Genomic DNA, 9,350 nt, shown 5'->3' on the forward strand with positions numbered 1-9,350 from the left:
TCCGAGAAAAGAGAAAACCGAGCCTTGGAGGAATGAAGTCATCTGGCCGATAGGTGTCAGCGATTCGAACTCAGGTGGGTCTGATTCCAGGTACGGCCTGTGGCAGGGACTGACTGCCCAGCTCACAGGGCATCCCCCCCCCACACACACACACACCCCAAACAATCTCATTCAGCCCTTTTACCTATGGCAGTCACTTCTTGAAAAACCACATTGCATTAAACATCTGACAGGTGTGCATGCCATGCTGTCTACCTTGGGAGTGAGCTCCCGTCTCTGGAGGTTTACAAAAGAAATCAAGTGAAAAGGCCTGGGAAGCAGGATCAGCCAGCCTTTAGTCTTCGTTATTTGAGTTGTTCACCCCAACTTCCTCCCTGGTCAGTGGGTAACAGTCACTGGCCACATACCATCTAACGTCCTGGCACTCTACTTCCTCTCTCTTTCTTTTTGGCCCTGGCGTACTTCCTCTATTCCGATACCTCCCTCATGATTTTTTATTATTATTATTATTATTATTATTATTGTTATTATTGCTCTGAGCAATCATGAAAGTGGGACTTTCTGTGTCAGGCTCTGTCTTCTTCACCGGGATGAGTGCTTGTTGGAGGCCAGACGAGGCTGAGGCCTCTCTGGGGCCCTGGTCTTTTGCAGGACAAGGCTGGGCACCTAGGAAGTGTATGAGAAAGGCTGTGGGACAGGGATGAACAGTCCATTGGCCCACCATTCATCATTCATTCATTTGTTCCTTCATGTGTGCTTATTGATTGGGTCAGGACACAAACGCAGGACTTTCTGACTGAAATCTCTATTCCTCCTTTTGCTCAAGGCTGTGAGTTATTCGTGCTCGTTGGCCTTAAAGGACCCTGAGTCGTCAAGATGTGTCTCCACCAGAGACTCTGATTGGGAGGGAAGAGTGCCCCCACAGACCTCTGGTATTCTTTTCATTTTTAAGACTAGATGCCTGGTGCATGAAATTTGTGCACAGGGCAGGGGGCTGGGGGAGTCCCTCAGCCCAGCCTGCAACAACGCCAGCGTCCCTCACCCCGGCCTCTGGCCCGAGGCCCCTCCCCTCCCTCCTCTCAGCTGGGGTTGCGGACGCTGGGCTCATGTCGCCTGGGCAACACCGCCAGCATCCCACCCCAGCCACTATGGGCACTGCCATATTTGTTGTGGGGTGATGGTTAATTTGCATATTACTCTTTTATTAGATAGGATATTTTATTTATTTATTTATTTATTTATTTATTTTTTTTTTTAAGAAAGACAGAGAGAGGAAAGGGTCAAGCCCAAAATCCAGGCATGTGCCTTGACTGGGAATTGAACGGGCAACCTTTTGGTGCCTGGGCTGATGCCCAACCAACCAGGCCACACTAGCCAGGCGACCTCTGATACTTCTAGTGTCCTGGAGCCCTGAGGTTTTCCTGTCCCCAGGCTGGGGACTCTGGTATGGCATCTCCCTAGAGATGAAGAGGCATCTGGGGATCATTTCTGAAATCCCGGGAACCAGATGCAGGTCACTTCCCTCCTACCTTTGTCCATGCCCACCCAGCTCCATGCCTGTTTCAAAGTCACCAGGGGCCAGGTGATGGCATTTGTGAAGAAATGGAACCCTGGGTCCTCATGACTGCTGGACGCTCTCATTTTTTCCCCCTGGTAAATTTTTTGTTTTTAACATGGGCTTAGTCAAGTTCACCAGTGTCCGGAGTGGGGCTTGGTGAGGGGACGGCTCTCAGGATGGGATCTAGGACATTCCCAGCCCTGGCAGTTGCTTGGACCCTCCAGTTGATTCTCTCTCCGGAGACCACTGCCATGACCTCTGTCACTACAGGTGAATTTTACCTGGTTTTGAACTTCACAGAAATGGGGTCGCACTCGCTCCTCCTGTTGTGGCGAGGAGCAGGTGTTTGAACCTTTTCATGGCTGTGGAATTGGTAGGTGGGAAGGGCACGTAATAAGAGTAAGACCACAATTGTTCAGTGATTACTCAGCTCACTAACTAACGATGAGAGACTTTCTTACAGACCCTGGGAAACTGGACGACGTGTTCCCAGAAGGAGAACAGGCCCTGGAGATAAGGCAGCCCAAAGCCCAGGTCAAGGACAGAAGCTATCTGAAGGGAGACGGTGTTCCCGGCTAATCTTTGCAGCTCTCTGGGGCTGATCTTTGCAAAGACGATGAAAGGAGGCAGACCCTGGGAACTCACTAACTTTAGATTTTTATATAAGAGCTTGTTTAAAATGAAATGTCAGAGCAGAACTTCCAGGCTGGCTGACTGCTACCCACATGCTGCTGGCCTTACTAGGATAAATGCTCCGACATGATTTAACCCTGCCTCTGCTTAATTTGACTCACGGAGCGACAGGCAGCTTCACACCTGTTGTGTCCGGTATCAAAATAGTCCCGGGTACTATTTTTTATTTTTATATTGTGGTAAACTGCATATAGCATATAACATCATTTTAGCCATTTAAAGTGTATAATTCAGTTACATTTAGCACATTCACAATGTTGTGTGAATATCTAGCTGCATAACACTTATCTACCCTTAAAAGGAGACTCTCCTGGTGGGTGGTGGCTCGGTTGGTTGGAGCGTCATCCCGTGCACCGGGTTTGATTCCTGGTCAGAGAACAGGGTTCAATTGGTTTGAACCCCAATTGGGAGGCAACCAATTGATGTTTCTCTCTCACATCAATGTTCCTCTCTCTCTTTCTTTCCTTCTCCCTCTCTTTCTAAAATCAGGTTTTCAAAAAGCATATCCTTGGCCGAACCGGTTTGGCTCAGTGGACAGAGCGTCGGCCTGCGGACTGAAGGGTCCCAGGTTCGATTCCGGTCAAGGGCATGTACCCTGGTTGTGGGCACATCCCTACTGGGGCGCGTGCAGGAGGCAGCTGATCGATGTTTCTCTCTCATTGATGTTTCTAACTCTCTATCCCTCTCCCTTCCTCTCTGTAAAAAATTCAATAAAATATATTTTTTTAAAAAAAGCATATCTTTGGGTAAGGATTAAAAAAAAAGAAAAAAGGAGACCTCGTCCCCATCAGCAGTCACTCCCCCTCCCCCTTCCCTCCAACCACGTGCAGCCCCTAATCTACTTTCTGTCCCTATGGGTTTTCCTGTCTTGGACATTTCATGCAATGTATGGCCATTTCTATCTGGCTTTCTTCACCCAGCATAATATTTTCTTTTTTTAAAAATTTAAATTCTTTATTGTTTAAAGTGTTACATACATCTCCTTTTCCCCCCATTAACCTCTCCCTGGCCGCTCCCACCCCCAGCACATGCCCTCACCCCTCTACTGTCTCTGTTCATTGGTTATGCTTATATGCATGCATATAAGTCCTTTGGTTAATCTCTTATTCCACCCCCACTCCCACCCCCCACCCTCCCCTGCCTTCCCTCTGAGGTTTGACGGTCTGTTCAATGCTTCTATATCTCTGGATCTATTTTTGTTCATCAGTTTATGTTGTTCATGATATTCCACAAATGAATGAGATAATGTGATATTTATCTTTCTCTGACTGGCTTATTTTGCTTAGCATAATGCTCTCCAGGTAGCATAATATTTTCAAGGTTCATCCATGTGGTAGCATACTTCATTCCTTTGTATGGATGGTTATCCACACAGGATGTTTATCCATTCATCCATTAGTGAATATTTGGGTTGTTTCCACCATTTTGCTATTGTGAATAGAGCTGCTCTGAATAAGTTTCTTTGAGTACCAGCTCTCCATTCTCTTGGATCTATACCTAGCAGAGGAATTGCTGGGTCTTGTGGTAATTACATGTTTAGCTTTAAAAAAATGTTTTCATTGATCTTTCTTTTTTTAGAGAGAGAGAAGCATACATGAGAGAGAGAATCTGGGCATGTGCTCCGACTGGGAATCAAACCTGCAACATTTTGGTGCATGGGACAGGACGATGCTCAACAAACTGAGTCACATGTCAGGGCTCATGCTTAGCTTTTTGAAGAACTGCTAGACGCTTCCACAGCGGCTGCACCATTTTACATTCCCATCAGCAGTGTATGAGGGTTCCAATCTCTCCACATCCTTGCAAATACTTGGGTATGTTTTTTCTTATTGTAACAACTGGGTACCAATTATTCACTATTTGTCCATTTCACCTGTTGGTGGACAGTTGGGTTATTTCCAGGTTTTTACTATCACAGATAAAGCTTTTTGTGTCTTTTTGCACATGTCTTTTAATGAGTATATCCCCTTTCCACCCAGGAAATGCTCATGGGTGGAATGGCTGGGTTATGGGTGAGAAATGACCAGGCTATTTCCCCAAGTGGCCTCACAAACCCTGTTGGTCAACTTTCATGGAACATGCTGTTGACAACACTCTAGTTCTTGGTGCCAGAGAGGGGACATAGCTGCTGGTCCTGGGTTGAGTCACTCTCCATGTGGGACAGGAGGGAGTCTGAGGTCCCTAAAACCATATGCTTTATGTGTTGACTCATTTCATCCTTGCTACAACTTGGGGCCCAGGCCCTGAGTAAACACATTTAATAAATGGGAAAGTGAGGTTCAGAGAGGTCAGAGGACAGATTCAGTGTCTAGCACTTGGCTAGGATGTGAATCCAAGACATGTGACTTCCGGTGTTCCATTCACTCAGCACTTCCTGACGATCTTCCTGTACACCCAAGTCCTGGTCCCCAAGAAGACCCCAGCTTGCAGGAAGAAGAGCTGGCCACAGGGGCACCCAGCCTGTGAAGTCAGGGTTGGGCTAGAGAGTGGGTCCTGGAGCTGGAGGAATGGGGAGTAGGGGAGTGGTGGTCTCTCTGGGGAGAGAAGGAAGGTATCCTTAAAAAGGGATGTTGGGGTTGGGCTTTCGAAGGGTACACGGTAGTTCGGTAGGCATATAATGCATTCATTAATTTGACAAACACCTCCCAACCAAATTCTCTGTGCCAACCTCACCCCAACCTGGTCCCTAGGAGAACCACACACAGACTCTCCGAGGGGCCATGGATGGGATGGAAGGAAAGGTAGGGGCTGGAGAGCTCCTGGATGGAGGAACAGGGGGGATCTTCAGGCAACCAGAAGGAGGTCTCCTGGGAGGAGCAGGTGGCTTCAATTTGCTATTCCAGAGCAGACAGAGCTGATGTTGAGTGTTTTTGCTTTGAAACATACTGCTTGGGTTAAATGAGGCCAAGATGTCATTGTCCTGTCACTGACCTGTTCCGCGCCTCCTCCCAGCAGTGGAGCCTCCGTTTCTGCAGGTGAGATACATGAGAGGAAAACTGGGTGGCGTGGTGATAGAGAACTTCAATTTGTTGCCTGTGGCTGGAGGTCCTTGCAATTGAAATAAACAGGGACCTGGGAATGTAATAGGGGCGTCCCAACCAGATCTGGAGGGATCTAGGACTTTCCAGGGAAAGCAGCACTTGAGTCAGCCCTGGAGGAGGAGGGGGAATTGTGTACGGTGCAAGGATGAGCATCTGGAAAAGCAAGAGCTTCACCTGCGAAGGGAGCAGCATGTGCAATGGCCCTGAGGCCAGGTCAGGCTGGGCGTGGCTGAGGACAAGAAGACCGCTGAGCGGCTACACGGTGCGACGGGAAAATGCAGGGAAGTCGGAGCTGGACCACGCAGGGCCACCTGGGTCACAGGAAAGGGTGTGGGTTTTGCTCTAAGGGCCATGGGGAGCCATGGGAGGTGGGGGAGCAGAGAGGGCATGAGCACTGAATTGCAAATACAACGATGAGCTGGTTTCAAGCATTTTACAAGATTAACTCAGGTAAGTACCCATCCTATTGCACAGGTGGGGAAACTAAGGACTACAGAGGGTAAGTCATGTGCCCAGGATCACACAGCACAAGGCAGACCCTGGATTTGAACCCAGATGCTCTCCGTGTTAGAGGTTGGGCTCTTAAACATCACTCTTAAGGGCGGAGGGAGAGGCCTGGCCCGGGTGGGCACCGGCTTGCAATTAGTTCATTCAGTAAAATCGTCAGGATGTGGTGCGAGGGGTGAGTGGAGCGAGGCTATATTTGTTTATTTAAAATGCAGTTCTTGCCCTAACCGGATTGGCTCAGTGGATAGAAAGTCGGCCTGCGGATTCAAGGGTCCCAGGTTTGATTCCGGTCAAGGGCATGTACCTTGGTTGCGGGCACATCCCCAGTGGGAGATGTGCTGGAAGCAGCTGATCGACGTTTGTTTCTCATCGATGTTTCTAACTATCTCTCTCCCTTCCTCTCTGTAAAAAATCAATAAAATATATTTAAAATAAATAAATAAATAAATAAATAAATAAATAAATGAAATAAAAAGCAGTCCTCTTCGGAGGCCCTCAGCCCCTCCATACTCCCCCAAATAGCGCAAAGACATCCACAGAAACGGTGATTCCCGCCCGTCTTCCCCACTGGCTCAGGGACCCGTCAAGCTCCACCCACGGGAAGGATAGGACAAGAGCACTGTGGACGCCCAATAGGCTCAGGACACAAGTCCCGCCCCTTTTTCTTCTTTAGGCCACGCCCCAACCCCCTGCCAGGGAGGTGGCCGGGAGGTACCAGGCCAGAGCGGTTTCTGTCCTTGGGGGCTGCATTGGACCATTAGGTGGTGCCATGAACCACCATTGAGCACCTCATTCTCAGAAATGACGCGCGTCCCTTCCCTCCTCCTTTCCACATTCGTCCGTAGAGCAGCCATTGTGTGGCAGACCCCGTGTGGGGCCAGCTACGGCGAGTCGGTCCGCCCCCAGTCCTCTCCAGAGGGCTGAGGGTCCTCTAGTCTTTGACACCAGATTAATTCATGAATTATTCCACTCCACACATATCTCTTGAGCACCTATGTGCCAGGCATAGGGGAGACAATGTTTTCTGAGACCCCGTCATGGCTCCTCAGGAGCTTGCTGCCTGATTGGGAGACAGACAAGAAAACGGGTATGAAAAGAACACGGGATGCGCTCTCCCTCCGGGGAGCAAGCCCATGCCTCCGGGGAGCAAGCCCATGCCTTTCCCTTCGCCTCCCCCCCCCCCCATGTGTGTCCTTTACCTTCCTCTCTCCTAAGCTCCAACGGCCCTTCTTTTGCTTCTGTAACTTGTTTCCTAAGCCCATTTCTTTTCTTCTTCTTCTTTTTTTTTTATCAGAAAATTTACCCATTAGCTCATTTCTTCTATAGCATACTTCTACCTCTGTGACTTTCTAAATAAACTTTCTCTTTGAAGAAGAAGAAGAAGAACAACAACAACAACAACAACAACAACAACAACATGGGGCGCTGAGGCCCAGAGGGAGGTCTCCACCCAGCCTGGGAGGTCAGGGCAGGTTTGCAGGAGGAGGGACCATTAAAAAAAATTTTTTTTAGTAAGTCATGAAACCATAGAAATCCCAGAAGAAACCATAGGCAGCAAAATCTCAGACATCTGTCATAGCAATATGTTTACAGATACATCTCCTAAGGCAAAGGAAACTAAGGAGAAAATAAACAAATGGGACTACACCAAAATGAAAAGCTTCTGCACAGCAAAAGAAACCATCAACAAAAGGAAAGGGGAGCCACTGCATGGGAAAACATATTTGGCAATGATACATCTGATGAACGGTTAATATCCAAAATATACAAGGAATTCATACAACTTAACAAAAGGGAGACAAACAATCCAATTTAAAAATGGGCAAAGGACCTAAATAGACACTTCTCCAAAGAGGACATACAGATGGCCAAGAGACATATGAAAAAAATTCTCAAAGTCACTGATCATCAGAGAGATGCAAGTTAAAACGACCTCACTCCTGTCAGAATGGATACCATCAACAAATCAACAAATGACAAGTGCTGGTGAGGATGCGGAGAAAGGGAACCCTAGTACACTGCTGGTGGGAATGCAGACTGGTGCAGCCATTATGGAAAACAGTATGGAGTTTCCTCAAAAAATTAAATATGGAACTGCCATTTGACCCAGTCATCCCACTTCTAGGAATATATCCTAAGAAACCCAAAACACCAATTAGAATTATGTTCATAGCAACACAATTTATTATAGCTAAGATCTAGAAACAGCCCAAGTGCCCATCAGTAGATGAGTGGATTAAAAAGCTGTGGTACATTTATACCATGGAATACTATGCAACAGTAAAAAAGATATCTTACCCTTTGAGAGAGCATGGGGGAACCTGGAGAGTATTATGCTAAGCAAAATAAGCCAGTCAGAGAAAGACAAGTATCAGATGATCTCACTCATATGTGGAATCTAATGAACAAAATGAACTGATGAACAAAAATAGATCCAGAGACAGAATGGACTGCGGAATCTCAGAGGGAGAGTGGGTGGGTGGGAAGTGATCAACCAAAGAACTCGCATGCAAATATACATAACCCATGGACACATACAATAGGGTCGTGAAGGCTGGGGGGCGGGGGCGCGTGTCGGGCTAGAAAGGGTTAATGGGGGGAAAGGGGACATATGTAATACTTTCAACAATAAAGGTGTAATTAAAAAAATTTTTTGAGAGAGGGAGAAAGAAACATCGACTTGTTGTTCCAATTATTTGTGCATTCATTGTTTGATTCTTGTATGCCCCCGACAGGAGATGAACCCGCAGCCTTGGCTTATTGGGAACCGATCTAACCAACTGAGCACCCGGCCAGGGCAGAGGAGGGGCCATTTCAGCTGAAAGCAGGAGAGAAAGCAGCTTTGTCCAGAAGAGAGGGAGGCGTGTTTCTGGCAGTGGGCATAGCGCACGCAAAGGCCAGCTGGAGAGCTGGGTCCAGGCAGCTAAAGACCGAGGGAGACCTAGTCTGGAGAGGGAGGCGAGGAAGGTGGGGGCGAGGGGGAGGGCGCAACCACCGCGGAGAAGGCCCTGGGGGCAGAGTTTTCGATAGGCGCCCTCTCATTGGCCGCCAGGTGGTCCAATCAGAGGCGGTCACGGGGGCGTGGTCAGAGGAGGACTTGCATCCCTTCCTGGGTCCTGAGCTTTAGACGACCTGCCTGGGGTGGAGATTGGAGGAGACCGAGATGGATCCCGACCCAACCCCACTTCCCACCCTCGTCCAGATTTGCACCCTTAGGGCAGTGATGGCGAACCTATGACACGCCTGTCATAGGTGACACGCGAACTCATTTTTTTTGGTTGATTTTTCTTTGTTAAATGGCATTTAAATATATAAAATAAATATCAAAAATATAAGTCTTTGTTTTACTATGGTTGCAAATATCAAAAAAATTTCTATATGTGACACGGCACCAGAGTTAAGTTAGGGTTTTTCAAAATGCTGACACGCCGAGCTCAAAAGGTTCGCCATCACTGCCTTAGGGGAGTGCCATTTCCCGACATCCAAACCGGAAAAGCAAGCCAGAAGTCACCACTGTACCCGCATCTCCCATCGCACTGATGTCTCGGCTG

The sequence above is a fragment of the Myotis nattereri genome (assembly GCF_964212035.1).
Source record: "Myotis nattereri genome assembly, chromosome: 5".
In the NCBI taxonomy this organism is placed as follows: Eukaryota; Metazoa; Chordata; class Mammalia; order Chiroptera; family Vespertilionidae; genus Myotis; species Myotis nattereri.